Raw genomic sequence first — 16183 nt, 5'->3', positions numbered from 1 at the left:
TTGTCTGGGACAAAAGGTGTGACTAATCGAATTCTACCTGCAGTCTCCAAATTGGCGCAAGACTCTTCCCAAGAAACCAGGTTGGTACCAGGATCAGATGGAAAACTATCAAAGCTTTTCACATGCCCAGATAGTAATCTTTTGGTTTATTCTTTTAGTCTCCTAACTATGACACTCTGAAGTCAGCAAATGCAGCTAAATTGTAGAGTAATAGAAGTTTTTTAGACACAGAGTGTCTTGGCAACTGGAATTGTGTCCTGGTAAAATAAATATACTAATAAATATTGGACTCTGCTTAATTGTAGTAAATGTAGTAGACTGGTACAATTTGTTGGTGTGCTGTGAGTCACCCTTAAGTTCCTCCCTCATGGTTCTCTCATGGGAACGGGGCTGTTATTTGTCTCAGGTACTTTGGTCGCCGCATGCTACTGTTCCTGTCGTCTCATCACGACTTTGATAAGATGGTGGAAAAGTACATCCCTACCAAAGACCTGCCCACCATCAGGGCCACTGTCCTCACTCTGAAATCCAAGGTGACAATTCAGCACAGTGTCTATTTGTATATATGATTAGGATTTTTAATTCCATTCAGCCACTATGCTGTAAGCTTACTGACTAAACAAAGCTTATTCACTAAACTTATTCACAGTATTAGTGAAACCCACCTCAGAGCTGACAAGGTAGACAAATGTTTTAAACAAATACTAAAGTACAGAGCAGTGCAAGGCACCACACATTGTACACAGCAGTATGTATATACAACAAATATATTAAGCCAAAATCATATATTAAAGATGTCAGTGTACAAAAAGATGAGGCAATACAGTTGTCTCCTAGTAAATAGTTTGTGATCTCCCATTATAATAGTTCAAATATTGTATTTACAGTAAGGTATAGATATTGCACAGTGCAGTCCCAGACCCAGTAGTTAGAAACAAAGTATGAAAGAACATTTGGTCTTCATTATCTGGAGAGTCATCACCCAGTGATGCTGATGTGGATTTAGGTCCCGGGTGAGAAGCCTCAGGATACCCCTTCAGCTCGAGGCAGGCGCTATATCCCTTGCGGTGGAATGAGGTATGCCTCCTCTATAAACCGTCAACCTCAGATTGTCAGCAGGTGAATTTTTAAACAATCAAAGCAAAAAACATGAGTTCCTATTGAAACTGCTTTAATCTTTCTACTTTTTGATGGTGATTATGTTGTTGTTGTTGTTGTTGTTGTTGTTGTTTTAAATTTATTGTAACCACATTCAATTTCTTTTTATTACAATAAACCAATCCTTACATTTTCTCTCTTGTTGTGTGTGTTCAGCAAAGATGCCAGCAAAGCACAGGTCCACAGCATTGCAGACAAGACCAAGTACATCAAACAGCTTAAATACACAGACAGGACAAGGTCCAGGTGTGGGATCCTCCCAACTGTACGTGGCGGGCCAAACCACATGACTCGCGGGAGATGAGCGTTCTGTGACACTTATTGCCAAGGTGCTATTTAAACAGACTGTGAGCACACAAGGGGTCACTGACTTATGGCATGAAGCTGAACTCAGAATCAGAACAGAATGACCTCAGCAGCACTCTAGGAAGCCAATCTGATATATTCAACACTTGCTGTCTGCAGAGATGCTGAGAAGTGCTTTGCCAATTCTGTTTGATGTGTTATGAGTTATGCTTAGAGTTATGATGCCCACAAGCTGCTGTCATTTGAGGTGCATTAGTGCTGGAGGACAGGTGGAGTTTAGCAAGTAAATATGGTTGTAGCCATATTATCAACAAGGATAATGGAGTTGAGCCTGTGCAGACTTTGCTAAGATGTTGTGTATACATTTGGCTGTCAGCTGGGCCATGCACTGAACTGACCAAGTATTTTTTCTTTAACTGGAATAAAAAAATGTAAATGTTTTCAAGAATAACACGCTTCATGTGATGTTTTATGGTTTATTGTTTAAAAAATTAATGATATAGAAGTCTATTTTGGTCATGACATCAGTATGGTAAAAAATTAAATACTGGAATTAATTAAAAAAATTAAATACATGGAACAGGATAATCACAACATGATTATACAACAAATTTAATTTATATATCCAAAATGTATTAATTTTATGAGATACAATCTAGTAGTTCCTTTCTTTGATATGAAAAATATTTTGTAAAAGGGTGCTATCTGTTGTAGTTACTGATTCTTATTTTCACTTCTTATATATATATTCCTGTTAGATCATATAGAAAATTGGTCATTGTTAGTATGGCATACTCCCTTGTGTAACCCTTTTCTTTGACACGCCACCCAGCACAATATCCTTAGATTCAGCCTTAACCTTTAGGTCCTTATATGTATTGACACCCACAGTATAAGCTGTGCAATGACTGATAAATTATTTTTGCTTTATACACACTACTCCAGTGTGACATTTATTTCTGTGTTCCTTTCAATAAAAAATAATCACATCATTGTGGTACAAAGTTTCTTCAACAAAATTCCCTTGCTAAACAAGAGAATTCATTCTAAAAATGTGGATGTTGGCAGCTGTCCCTAAACATTGTCAATTCACATCAGAGTGTAACTGGCAAACTGTCAAGACTACTGCAGCTACACATTCTTCTGTTTGAAAATGTGTGAAGATGATCACTGTAGATCATTGAGGCACCTCTATCACTGCAGATCAAACTGCCACTGATTTTACCCCTGATTTCCACTACCTGAATGCACAGACTTTCATTCTTAAAAGGAATGAACTGAAATAAAATGCTATTTGAAAATAATTATTGCTCATACTCTGGGGAGCTCAGATTAGATTTTAGGACATTCTCATTTACAAACAGTCTATCTATTTTTCTATTTTTATTTTTCACTATCTCAGGAAATTGCCTATGTTTATAAATGCTTACAGCTGATGTCTGTCATGAACTGAAACAAAAAAGGGGTCAATCTGACATTTTAGAACTTGAAAGTTGTACAATGGATAAGATAATGTTGTCTTGACATCATGCTCAGAACAAAGAAACAGTAACCTCCCCAAGAAGCAAGAAACCTCCAGCATACACTTCCAAAAAGGCTCAGTAACTGGCAAAAGTGGCACAGTGACTTCTGTTGAGCTGTAACTCACAACCGCAAGGGCCTCTGTGAATTATGACTGCAATCTGAAGCATTAGTGCCTTTAATCTCATGAAAAAGCCTTAGCAGCACGCAGCCCATTGTCTGAAATAAGATAACCCAGCGCAACCTGGTTTTATGTGATAAAGGAGCCCTGACAAACAGAAACACAAGGTGTTACCTTTTTTGGCACATGTATGAAAAGCATGTGCAACGCACAATTATAAGTCAAGGTGAATCCCTGTGTAAAAGGACTGGGAAAAGTGAAATATATACTGGAGAGTGTGATGAATAATTAGGATCTTCTGAGTCTACTATATGGCACTTCTATTAACACTTATAATCATATCCATATTCTGCTATACAGTATCCATACGATGAGGGGTGGTGCCTGTGGTAGATTATGTTATATAGTTGTGCCTATAGTATTTGATTTGCTCCCCTGATAAGCCTTGTAATCCTGGAAATCCCTGCATTGTCATTTTAGTCACTCACTGGGAAGAGGTTGAGTTTTGTTAGAAGTTACAAGAGGTGGGTGTGGATTGTTTTACTTAGCCTTTATTGTTCTGCCAGTTCTGCCAGAGATTAAATCAAACAATATCACATGTGATATTGCTTTTATACAACAGTTCCACAAGTGCCATTTATTAGTTAACACTAATAATCTACAATATGTTATGATTTGTTTGTTTATTTACTAATTTATTTGGTTCTGTCAACACAAATAGCTCCGCAAATGGACTGGTACTGAACTGTCACCAAACAACACAAACATTTTCCCATAGGTTGCTACTTTGTGGAGGTTTATGTTACCACAGGCCGGCTACTTTTATAATGTACATTTATCTGCATGTTCCCATTTATTGTGCAAACAGAAAAATATGAGTCTGTTGACAAATCATTTGATGACGTGACTCTGATGAGATAACAGCAAATGTTACAATCTAAGATAGATAACAATTGTAATTAAGGGTTAATAAAATGCACTTGTAAAGCAGAGTACCATTATACTCTATATCAGCACTCATGAAATCTCTATCGTCTAATCAAAGAACTAACTGTTCTATAATAAACAATATCATTGGATTTTAATGTTGAGCTGAGTTTTGGTCTGTCTTGTTCTTGTTACTTTTACTTAATTTTCACAATAATACACACAACCATTTACATGGAACTCCAATTTCATTGTGCCAACCCTTCCGTTTTTGCACAATAAAAGATGTCTAAAAATGACCGCAACACACATTCCAAAGTCATAAAAAATATGTGATTGCGCTGGAAGTGACAGAGTGTACCTGGAGTCTCATTCAACCTCTTTCTTGATATTCTGCTGGAGATGCTTCCGAATTGACCTGTAAGAGGATAGAAACTGTCTGGGGGTTTATGAAACAGCCAGTGATAGAATGCATGTGTACATGTGTTTTGTATGAGAGAGAGATCGCAAGAGAGAGATGTAGAGAGATCTGGCTGCTTGCCCAGATTTTGGATATATAGCCTTAATGTTTAGCAGACACATTTAGGCCAAGATTTGCCACAACATGACAACAAATATGCCATGACAAGATTGGTTCATTTAGGCCAAGGCTAAATCTGATCCTGGCATTTCATCAGCATTTCTCCTGTGATATTTTATAGTGACACTTAATAAGGCTTGTAGAAATACAACCACCCAGAACCTTCAACTTCCCAAGAATCATTTTATATAATGTGAATGGTTAGTGGCTTTCATGGCTATGCAGAGACAATGGAAAGACCGTAGGTCCACCAAAAGCTTTAATCAGCTACTTTGGGTGGACCCACTTGCACATGAAAGCAGTAATTTAAATATTCAATCCATTAACTGCTTTATAGTTATGCAATTGTCTCCCCTCTATGATCACCACATCTGTCAGAGCATTTTCCCCTAGTCCTGTCTGAAGCAGAGCAGAGCCCTGATCGATGCTATTGTTTTTTGGGCAGGCTTTAGCAAGTGATTGCTTTCTCTTTACACGCTTCTCAGAAAAGACACGTTCTTTGTCTTGTGTTACTCAAAGGTGGTTCTGTGTGCTAAAACAACATCTTGACCTTTCAGCGATGCTGCCACACTGAAAAACAGAAGGCCAAGAAAAAAACAGCTTCTATTCTTAGACTCTCTGGCACTCTAAGTGCTTGCTGATACCTTGCTGACTGCAGTATTTCCTACACCTTTCCAACTGAGAGGCTCCTGAACTTGCAGCACCTCTGTCAATTAATCAATTGCATAACAAGAGTTCATCCACTCTATAATTGAGGGAGATACCCCCTCTAATCATTAACGCTCATCATTACAAAGACCATTAGTGTAAGCTGATGAAAAATTACTATTGGTCCTGATCAAACAAGGTTTCATAGACTTTAATGAGCACAGCAGACGCAAGGCTACACTGGGGGTCTGCAGCCTTTTGTAGTGCTTTTATTTTTAGGACTCATGTAAGGTGGTGCATGACCACCATGTGCATTGTAAGCTGTTGCCTTGGAAACAGGAGAAGCCATAGCACTGGCTGTGCAATGTTGCATCATTCATTGTTATAGCTTTCAAGAAAGCCCAGGTTGAGGAAATCATACATTCAAGCTTTAATGCATGCTTTCATACTAGTGCATAGTCCCAAAAAGCATTTGGAAATGGATGACAAACAGTGGCCACTGCATCCTCCTTAAGCCCAGAAAGCAAGAAGAAATTCTGAATATTGCAGCTAAGAAACCAATTTGTCAGTAGATCCAAATTTGGAAGACATTTCATGCCATGTCTGGTGTTCTTTGCAGTGATGACCAGTCTTACCTAAGCATTTCATTATTCACTGCTGATTTCCAGATATTTGTCACCTGGGATGCCCTACAGTGCTCCTTGCAGTCATAAGCACAGTTGCCCAATGAAATTCATTCAAACCAAGCTTCATTCAGCTAACTGACCTCTGGAAAGAAAAGGTGATCACAGCAGAGTACAGCTAGAACAGAGATAACCATTCTCAGGTCAGTTCAACTTCACAATCTCTTACCCTCTTTTGTACCAGGCCACATTTAAAGTGAATAAAAGTAAGAGGTAACTTGGCATCATTTGGTAGCAAGATTTGTTAACCACTAGACTGATTAAACTGTGCTTTATGTGCAATTATTTCTGAGGATACAAAGCACTCAAATAATCAGAATTTTTTGATGTTCATATTGTCTTCTATATTAAAGCAATTAAAATGTTGGTGGACTGATTCCATTTTCCAGCACAGTAATTTAGCCTTTATGTACTTATTCATGTGGAGCCAGACTATGATAAATCTCTCTCTCACACACTCACTCACTCACACACTCACTCACACACACACACACACACACACACACACACACACACACACACACACACACACACACACACACACACACACACACACACACACACACACACACATAGCAAGTCATATGATACAGGACAAAAAAAGGTGCAGTAATTTTCTAATATGCAGTGTGAAGCACACTCTACGTTACCATGAACATCACAATTCCCCCTACAATTTTTTGCAATTTAAAAAAATATGCTGGGTGAAGTGATGTGTAACTCTGGACACATGATTCAAAGTAAACAATGCTTCGTCATGCTTCTCCACACCAGCCACTCCCCCACAGCAAGGGATGTTGGTGGCAGGGGACAAAAAAACCAGAGTGGTTTAACTAAATCCTTCTAATTGAACAGAATATACCACAGCAAAATTCGATGAAAGATGCAGTTCTTTTATTACAGCTCTTTTACACATGTCCATATTGAGAAACATGTCATTTTAAGTCTGCTGGCCTTAATATTTTATACATGGATGCAGCAGCTGGGAAGAGAATGTTTTTGTCAGTTGCTCTTCAGTTGTCCAGAGAGTACAGACAGCACATACCCTGGAACAAATGCAATTTCCCTCTTCATTAAAATGATTGTTTTTTTTTTATTATTATTATGCCAGAAATGGTTTCCAGCAACATGCTTTCCTTTCTCAAAACTGTGTTTGGACCACTCAAGGACCTATATTCACCCATTCCTCAGGCTATTTAAGTCTTTTTTTTTTCATAATCTTAATGCATATTCCATATGCAGGTTGTCAAGGTTCAGATGGCTTCCTGGACAGCAAAATGAAGGTTAAATGCACATTTATAATCAGTATGGAATAATGCATTCCATTTTGTGATTAGCGATAGACGTGGTTATTTTTACTCCATCCAGATTAATGAGGTCCATATTCTTATTGGTCCAGTTTCCCTAGAATGTTTGCATTTCTCCAGATTATTTGTCTTTGTATTGCTAATCCTAGCAAGCATTGTTATTATTACAAACTCAGCCTGTATTTAATCATCTTTTTTATTCATTTAGTCTTTTAATCATCTTTTCTTATACAGACACATACATAATAAGAGATGTGCAAAATGTTTGATGTATAGTCCATGTATCATATCCAAGAGCCTTTTATCCCTTTTAATGCCTTTTAAAAATCTTTTTTCCAGTGGCATATCAGAGTGTGATTCCTGCTATGCCAAAAGTATTATTACATATTTTTTCCTTTGGCTAGTTTCTGTTCCCATCTCTCCAGACTGCAAGCGTCCTGTGCTGTCCCATTTCTCTTTCACATTCTCTCTCTCTCTCCTGCCCTCTCTCTCACTCCAATAATAGCATACTTCCTGTGGCTCCTGTAGTTCCATTACTAACTGTAACGCTCTCTGAGATCCTAATCATGCTGTATCAAGTGTAGGTAGACACGAAAGCAAAGGGACCCAGTAAATTTTCATATGGTAGTTTACACCAAGATTTGTTTGGAGATCTGTTTTCTGTTGTGATATGTGGAACTGATATTAGCTTTTGATGAATTGCTATAAAGAAATATTATGAACCCATAGAGGGGTGTCATCATTTTTATTTGAAATATGAATGGATGCTGAGGAACACAAAGGTGGGAATACATGTGTAGGTTAAGTCAGGTTACAGTGTGATAAATCACTCCCACCGTCATTTAAACATGCTTTTCTAACCATAGTTTACTATACCATGTAATGGACACCTGAGTCTTAAGGTGGACCCCTAAAGCTACCAGTAAAATGACACTCATGAGTTAGGTGATGTTTCAGCAAGGTCCCTCGCTGTCTCTTGCAGACTCCTCTGCGGTGACTCTGCGGCGGCGCACTGGCTCAGATGAAACCACGTTTCCCCTTTACCCTTCAGGCGTACGGCGTGGCTGGTTCTTTCTGTCACCTGGAATGGACCTGTCCACCTCGGCTCACTCCATTTTCTCTTGATGACTCTCAGCAGCACCCAGTCCCTAACGGGTATCGTCTGGGTTTGTCTGCTCCCTGTCCGGTCCCCCTCCTGCGTGGAGAAAGCTGAAACGATACTTTGCAATTCATTAAAGTATGATGTGTGTGTGAGATGTCTTTGTTTTCTCATTTATTGTTAAGGGTCCCTGGGGTCCTGGAAGTCCTCGACCTGTCTGCAATTCAAAAGGGGTAAAACCAGTTGTTGCATTTACTGAACATCTCATTTGCATTAATGCCAAAGGGAAGGTGTCAACCAAATTTAATTTTGTCTGTGCACAGATTTTGGCCACGTACGTGTACCCCTGTGCTGAGTCCACCATGTCTGTGTAGTCAATTACTATCTCTTCCCCTGGTGTTAATGACAACGGATACTTACCGGGTGCCACCTTAATTGCAGGTTTGGGATTGTACTGTTGACATACTCTACATGTCCCCTGCACTTTTGAGGAGAGACCACAGGTTCTCAATGGGACTAAGATCTGGGGAGTTTCCTGGCCATGGACCAAAAATGTCAATGTTTTGTTCACCGAGCCACTTGGTTATCATCATTTTGGCCTTGTGACATGGTGCTCTGGAAAAAGCATCCCACTAGCAAGTCTGGGTTTGACATCCTAAGACGGCGGCTTCGTAGCTAGCAAGCTATAGCGCCAACTAGCTACTGAAACTCTGCATTTCCATACAATTATGTCGCTATTAACAAGATAGCGAAGATTAATTAGCTACTTTGTTTCATTCTTTGGAAAGGTGCCATTTATAGTGATATAGATGGCTACTTATGTGGTGTTGCTTAAACGTACAGGTTTGATGGTATAGATTGACTTTTGCTAGCTAATATAGAGCTAACTAGCGAGCTAATAGAAATAGCTAGCTAGCAGAAAACGTTCGCCATTAGCGATCACAAAACCAGGTACAACTAGGAAACTCATTGCGCTCCATTGGTTGCCCGAACAGTTACATTTCTAACAGTGATTTAATATCGGTACTTACTTAATACTTTTGTTGTTTTTATTAATTTAACTGGTGGAGTTTCTGTCAGCCACGACCCTCATGTTTCTCCAGTGGTGGTGTTCATCTCTGCCCATCTGAATTATTGCATTTAACTACTTGTTGTTTCACGTTGACCTTTTTTTTTTATTATCGGGGACACTGCGTGTATATAAGCAGATATGATTTCTTTTCCGCCATCTGTTTCCATCTTCTTGTTGTCCATGATTTTTCTTCAAAAGAGTGGACATATTCCAGTTAGCTAGACTCTCTCTTCAGATACCGTTTTAGACAGATAAACGTCGGCTGGCCCTAAATGATGGCTTTGGCTCAACGTCCACGATAAAGCGTCAAACTATTGGCTGTGGAAAAACAACCAGTTTAAGACAAGACATGCGGTGCGTAAAGATACGAAAGAGCTTAAACGTACCGCTTGTCTAAACAGACTTTTGGGGGATATGAATAAGCATAAAACGGACAAGTAAGACACATGAAAATGACCATTGCCAGAGTGAAGGACAACTGATATTCAAGTCAATTATATTTAAAGGTATTTCAACGCAGACGTCGCCCCTGTGTGGCGAACTGTGTTAACCCTGAGTGACCGTGTTAATAGAGTTATGGTTACTGCACAATATTTTATCTTTTTAACCTATCGTCCTTCTTTTTTAAACAAAGTAAAAGCGCATATGAAAAATCTACATATGCTTTCTACTTTATATATATAAATTATATTGGCTGTGGAACCAAAGTATTAATCAATCTTTTTTCTGGAAAGCCCAGTAATATGAAGGCAACCTAGCTTTAGGAGGCTCAGTGAATGTTTACTTTGCATTTCTTGACTGACAGGAGAGCATAATCTCTCCTGTCTTGGACAATAAAGCATTCGTGTGAGTATTACTGAAAAACACTAACCATAAGAGAAAAAAGCATATTTTTTTCAATTGTTGTGTCCTGTGTTCGTTTGGTGTGTGTGTGGGTGTGTGTGTGTGTGTATCCATAAGACAAGCTTCCACTGTTGACAGCATTTGACCTCACCCTCAACCACTCTCCTCCGACCCACAAAGCGGCCAATGTTCTGGACCTGATCTTCACCTGTACCACCACAACATCGGACATCAGTCACCCCCCTCCACCTCTCGGACCATCACTTTCTATCCTTCTCTCTCTCCCTTCCTTCTCTTTCCATCCTGTCCTCTCCAACATGTTCCTCCTTCCTCCATCACAATCTGCACTCCATAACTCCCTCTTCCCTTACTTCTACTGTTTTGTCCACCCTTCCTCACCCTGACTCTCTGTCTTCTCTCTCTTTGGATACAGTTACAAATTCTTTCATTTCTACACTCTCCTCGTTAATGAATCTTCTGTGCCCTCTCTCCTCTAGACTTGCTAAGTCCTCCCCACCTGCCCCCTGGCTAACAGAAACACTTCGCTGCCACAGGAGAGAACGAAGGACTGCAGAGAGGCGGTGGAGGAAATCTCACGTAGATTCAGACCTCAGCTCATACAAGTCTCTCCTTTCCAAGTTCTCACTGGAAGTAACATCTGCAAAGTCATCCTACTACAGAGAGAATTTCAAATCATCAGCATCTGATCCACGCAAGCTCTTCACTATTTTTTCTTCTCTCCTTAATCCTCCCCCTCCCCCTCCTTCCTCTTACTCTTACTCTGGAGGATTTTATCACCTTCTTTGAGGAGAAGGTTGCAGCAATCCGCCAGTCCTTTTCCTCTGTGCCCACTCTTCCAACCAACATATATTCCCCAACATCCAACTCTCTGACCTATTTTTCTCCTCTTTCCTCAGATTAAATTCTTCAACTCCTCACTTCCTGCAATCTGACTACATGTCTGCTGGATCCTCTGTTCCAGACAATCGCAAGAGATCTGCTTCCTTTCATCTCTTTCATCATCAACAACTCCTTATCTTCTGGATGCGTGCCTACTGCATTCAAAACCGCCAGGGTGGTACCAATCCTCAAGAAGGCCACACTTGACAGCTTCAGTGTTACCAACTACAGACTGGTATCACTTCTCTCTTTTCTCTCAAAAGCCCTTTAAAGCAGTTTATAATCAATTCTTTTTTTCACCCAGAACCAGCTGCATGATCCCAACCAGTCTGGCTACAAACCGGCACAGGTGACATGGAGAGGATCCACATCCAAACCATGTAGACTCTCCACTGGTGTTCCACAAGGCTCAGTATTAGGCCCCCTTCTCTTCTCTTTGTATACTCATTATCTTGGTGATGTAACATCTTCTCATGGTTTCTCCTACCACTGCTATGCTGATAACACTCAATTATTTCTTTCTTTTCCACCCTCTGACATGCAGGTCTCCAGATGTATCTCAGCATGTTTGACTGACATTGCGTCATGGATGATAGCCCACCACTTGAAGCTCAACCCCAGTAAAACCGAGCTTCTGTTCATCCCAGGTACTCCCAACCCTTACCATGACCTCACTGTTTCCTTTGAGAACTCCCTAGTATCACCATTCGAAGCTGCCTGTAGCCTGGGCGTAACTTTGGACAACCAGTTGTCGTTTTGAACTCGTTTCTAATCTAACCCGGTCTTGGAGATTCCTCCTTTGTAACATATGATGGATTCGACCCTTTCTCTCACAGGAAGCTACCCAGGTGCTTGTGCAGTCTCTTGTGATCTCAAAGCCAGACTACTGCAACTTGCTACTTGCTGGTCTTCCTCTAAGAGCCATCAAAGCTCTACAAGTTGTCCAGAATGCAGCAGCACGACTGGTCTTCAATCTTCCGAAGTTCACACATTACGCCACTGCTGCGCTTTCTTCACTGGCTTCCTGTAGCTGCACGCATCAGATTTAAAACCTTGATGCTTGCCTACAAAGCCAAAAATCGACCAGCCCCTTCATACATGAGGTCAATGGTCAAAGCCCAATCTATACCTCGAGTAATTCGAACCTCAAGTACGGCTCGGCTTGAAATACCTTGCTTCAGGTCTCATGGATGACAAGCATCGAGACTATTTTCTGTCTTGGCTCCAAGATGGTGGCATGAACTCCCACTTCCTGTCCGGACAGCAGAGTCCCTTGCAGTCTTCAAATGCAGACTGAAGACCCATCTATTTGCAGAATATTTAAAGGACAACTGACACTGCTCCCATATTGACTGACTAAATTAATACTTTTTGTAGGGTATTGTTTATGTTGTTTAACAAACTCTAGCACTTATTGTTTATAGCACTTATCATTGTTTAAGATAGACCTTATGTATTTTGTACTTCTAGTTATTAGCATTCATCCCTGTATTCTACAGTATTCTAGTTCATTGGTATGTCTGATTCTAAACTACTGTACTGTACTTGGATATATTCTATGAGTAAATGACAAAGCACTTTTGTAAGTTGCTCTGGATAAGAGCGTCTGCTAAATGCCGTAAATGTAAATGTGTGTGTGTGTGTGTGTGTGTGTGTGTGTGTGTGTGTGTGTGTGTGTGTTCCATTCTAGATCCACTTCTAGATTCCATTACAGAGTTTCATGTTTGCAGAAAATCAGGAGACAAGACTCTGCCCACCCTGAGGAGAAATAAAAGAGGGAAGAAGCTAGAGGAAGAGAGAGATGTTCTCTTGAGTTGTTTGTTAGCAGTGTTGATGGTTGGCTTAGTGTATGACTTTGCTTCCCATGTTGACTTTGCACTAGCAGTTTGTTTTTGCCGTTGTGTATTTGTATATGTTCCACTTTGTTCCCTTTGTTGTGTTTCACTGGTAAGTAGGAAGTGACTGCCATTTTGTTTGGGGGGTGGGTTTGCTCTGTGTTTTCCACGTAGTGTAGTTGTATGTGTATTTTTCTTTTGTCTGTTTAGGTTTAGTGAGTTATTTTGGCCTGTGTCACTCCTGACGTTATAATCCAGTGTTACACTGTCTCTTATATATATATATATATATATATATATATATATATATATATATATATATATATATATATATATATATATATATATATATATATATATATATCATACTGTCTATTGTACAATACACTGTATATCATTGAACTGTTTTGGTTTGTCGCTGTCTGACTTCATTTCCACCATTCCACTTGATTTGTGGTTTTTATCACATTTCCTCTTACGACCTGGAGCCTTAAATGTTGTCACAATTTTCATTAATAATTTTACAATAAGCATTTAATTATGCTTTAATTGGGGTGCATGTACATAAAGCTTCTCAATGCTTATCTAGGATTTGTTTGTCAGTGTTGTAGATGAGACAAAAATATCACCTTAGGTTAGCACTCATGCTTTGAGAAGCTTTAAGAATATAGGCCTAGATTTAGTAAAATTAAAGTTTAGTTAAGCCTCTTTTCCTGTAAACATTCTTTTAGTTACCTCAACACCACCTATTTTTCACACACATACTGTTAGCTTTAGTCTTTGAGCAAGTAGTATACTCTAGTATCTGAAACAACAGAAAGGACAAAACAATATGAGCTGAAAACAGAAGAAAATGGAAATATAATGCTCTGTAAGTGTATGTAGCATTTAATATGAGAGTGCGCTGACCAAACATGCTGCAATGAACAGGTGATGCCTTTAGGATGTGCAGATTGTGGGGACATTCTGTTTCATGAATTCTAATGGTTTTTTTTAAATACCTAAATTGTTATTACTTTTCTATCATTACTTTTGCACTGTTAGAATAGATCTGTATATATCTATGATAAACTGTGGACCTCCGTAATAGGCATGCTACAGCCCTAGCTACAAAATCTAGATAATTTTCTGGTGTCAGATGATCTAATCTGGTCAATGATGGTCAAGATAGTTGAAAAGCTGGACATCCAGGCAATAGATGTACTTTATGCTATTAAATCATCTGATTAAACTGGTAGACTAGCAAAAGCTACGTTTTGTTTCAGGTTTGATGGTTTAGCCACAATTTCCAACTGGACAGCAGGTCCAGCAGCATAAACAACTTGACCAAGCTATTCAACCAGTATGATTGAGCAGTTGGGTCATACTGGTCAAATCTCAATCTGATTATACTGGGCAACCAGTTTGGTCATTGGTTATGCTGGCCAACTATCTTGTTCTTATCTTATCTGAAGTGTAATGCTTATAGATACATACAAAACACTCTTAATTGTAGGTATTTATCCAGAAACCAGAGTTGTATTATGCAGCATCTCTTTAGATTGAATACTATTCTGTAAAATAGTAGGCAGGTATTTAGACAGAACCTGAATTGTGTTAAATGGGATTTATATCAGCGTTTGTAAGGCTGCGATATGTACAACCTAGCATAAATAAATACGATAGAATGTATAGCACGAATAGCCAGCCATGATAAAACCATGGTAACCTAAAAACGTACTTTTCACTTGGTTGTTGTTGCTTCCCGCTGGTCTCATTGAAGTCCAATCGCCTCTGTGTCCTCTGGAAACAGCACTTCTGTTGTGTTGGGAATGGATTTGAAGCATTTTTGAAGTTGCATGTGTTTTCTGAATTTGCACCGGGTTGTGTTGTCATTTTGATGAATGTGCTTTATGTATTTGCATTGCGTTTGTGAAATGTATCGCAAGTGTTGTCATTTTGATGAATGTGCTTTATGTATTTGCAGCACGATGGGTCTTCCCTGCAACCGTAGTGGGTGTGGAGTGTGAATCAAGCTCCAACTTTGCTAAAATGAAAATGTAAATAAAACATTTTCTCTCTTGCACTTTATGTATGTTCTTTAGAAAGGCTCTTCGTTCGGCTCTACATTCCTTCACTTACACACAACCCCACACCTGTTCCACCTTCTAGCTTGCCAAATGAGAGTAGGGAGGATTGGGAACTTTCTGCTCACCTACCCGACAGGCAAACCTAAAAGCCACCCTGAAATCATGTGATGAGCGACCCCAGCCCTTAAATTCTGACTCGAGATACCCTAACACAAAATCGATTCCGGTTGAGTCTAAAATGAGAAACTCCAAAACCAGTGGCAATGCTTAACAAGTGCCTTTGACCTTGCTATTCAACCATGCCATCTGATGGACAGCAGTGGGGAAGTCATTTTACATTCTCAAAACCTAACCCCAACAACATATACAATGTGTCATCGCAGTGCTATTGAAAATCTTGAGATTATGAGTGAGTGAGCTCTCATAGAGCTCCTAAAATGATCCAGTTCAAGGGTGAACTGTGACCTGATCCTGAACTCAACTCAACAAACAGGTAACGGGGTCAGCATGGTCTACTTTGATGCCAGTTCGCTGTGTGTTATCATACTACCTGACCACAGAATGACATTTAGGCAAATCCAGTCTAGTTCAATGATTATTTAGGACACACTTCCCTTTCAGGAGTCCCAGTTTAGTGTTCCAAAATCCATGGCATTTCCCTTTTGGCTCTATTTAGTTGTTAATCAATTTTTTTTTCTCTTTCTAGTTTTGTGGTAGCTTGGTGGTTAAGGTAGTTGACTTGTAATCAGAAGATTGTGGTTTCAAGCACCACTGCTGCCAGGTTGCCACTGATGGGCCCCTGAGCAAGACCCTTAACCTTCAGTTGCTCAAGTTGTACTCAGTCATAATTGTAAGTTGCTTTGGATAGAAGCATCTGCAAATGTTATTTGTGGTTTTTCTACAACAATTACTATACCTATAGCTTCATTTTAGTTGGTTCCATATACTCAAGCCCTGTTTATTTACTATATATGTTTATTAACATTTAATTTACCATATAATGCAGGATTCACTTTCATTTTTATAATCCCTGCATACGTGATTAGGACTCTGACTAACCATAACCTGAGTGAGACTGAATTAATATAAAGCTTTTTTTAAAGTAATTACACTT

The 16183-nt window shown here is 39.4% G+C and overlaps 1 long non-coding RNA gene across 1 annotated transcript; it reads left to right on the top strand.

The window, feature by feature from the left end:
* The first annotated feature begins 496 nt into the window (after positions 1–496).
* On the top strand, positions 497–1402 carry LOC145653167 (uncharacterized). The gene is made up of 3 exons (XR_014119495.1): positions 497–533; positions 1007–1077; positions 1315–1402. It is a non-coding gene; the product is annotated as an uncharacterized LOC145653167 (long non-coding RNA).
* Positions 1403–16183: the final 14781 nt, after the last annotated feature.

This window comes from Electrophorus electricus, chromosome 23 (assembly GCF_041902795.1).
Source record: "Electrophorus electricus isolate QZ-2024a chromosome 23, ASM4190279v1, whole genome shotgun sequence".
Lineage (NCBI taxonomy): Eukaryota > Metazoa > Chordata > Actinopteri > Gymnotiformes > Gymnotidae > Electrophorus > Electrophorus electricus.
Note: the sequence above shows the minus strand (reverse complement) of the source record. Positions and strands in the feature narration are given on the sequence as shown.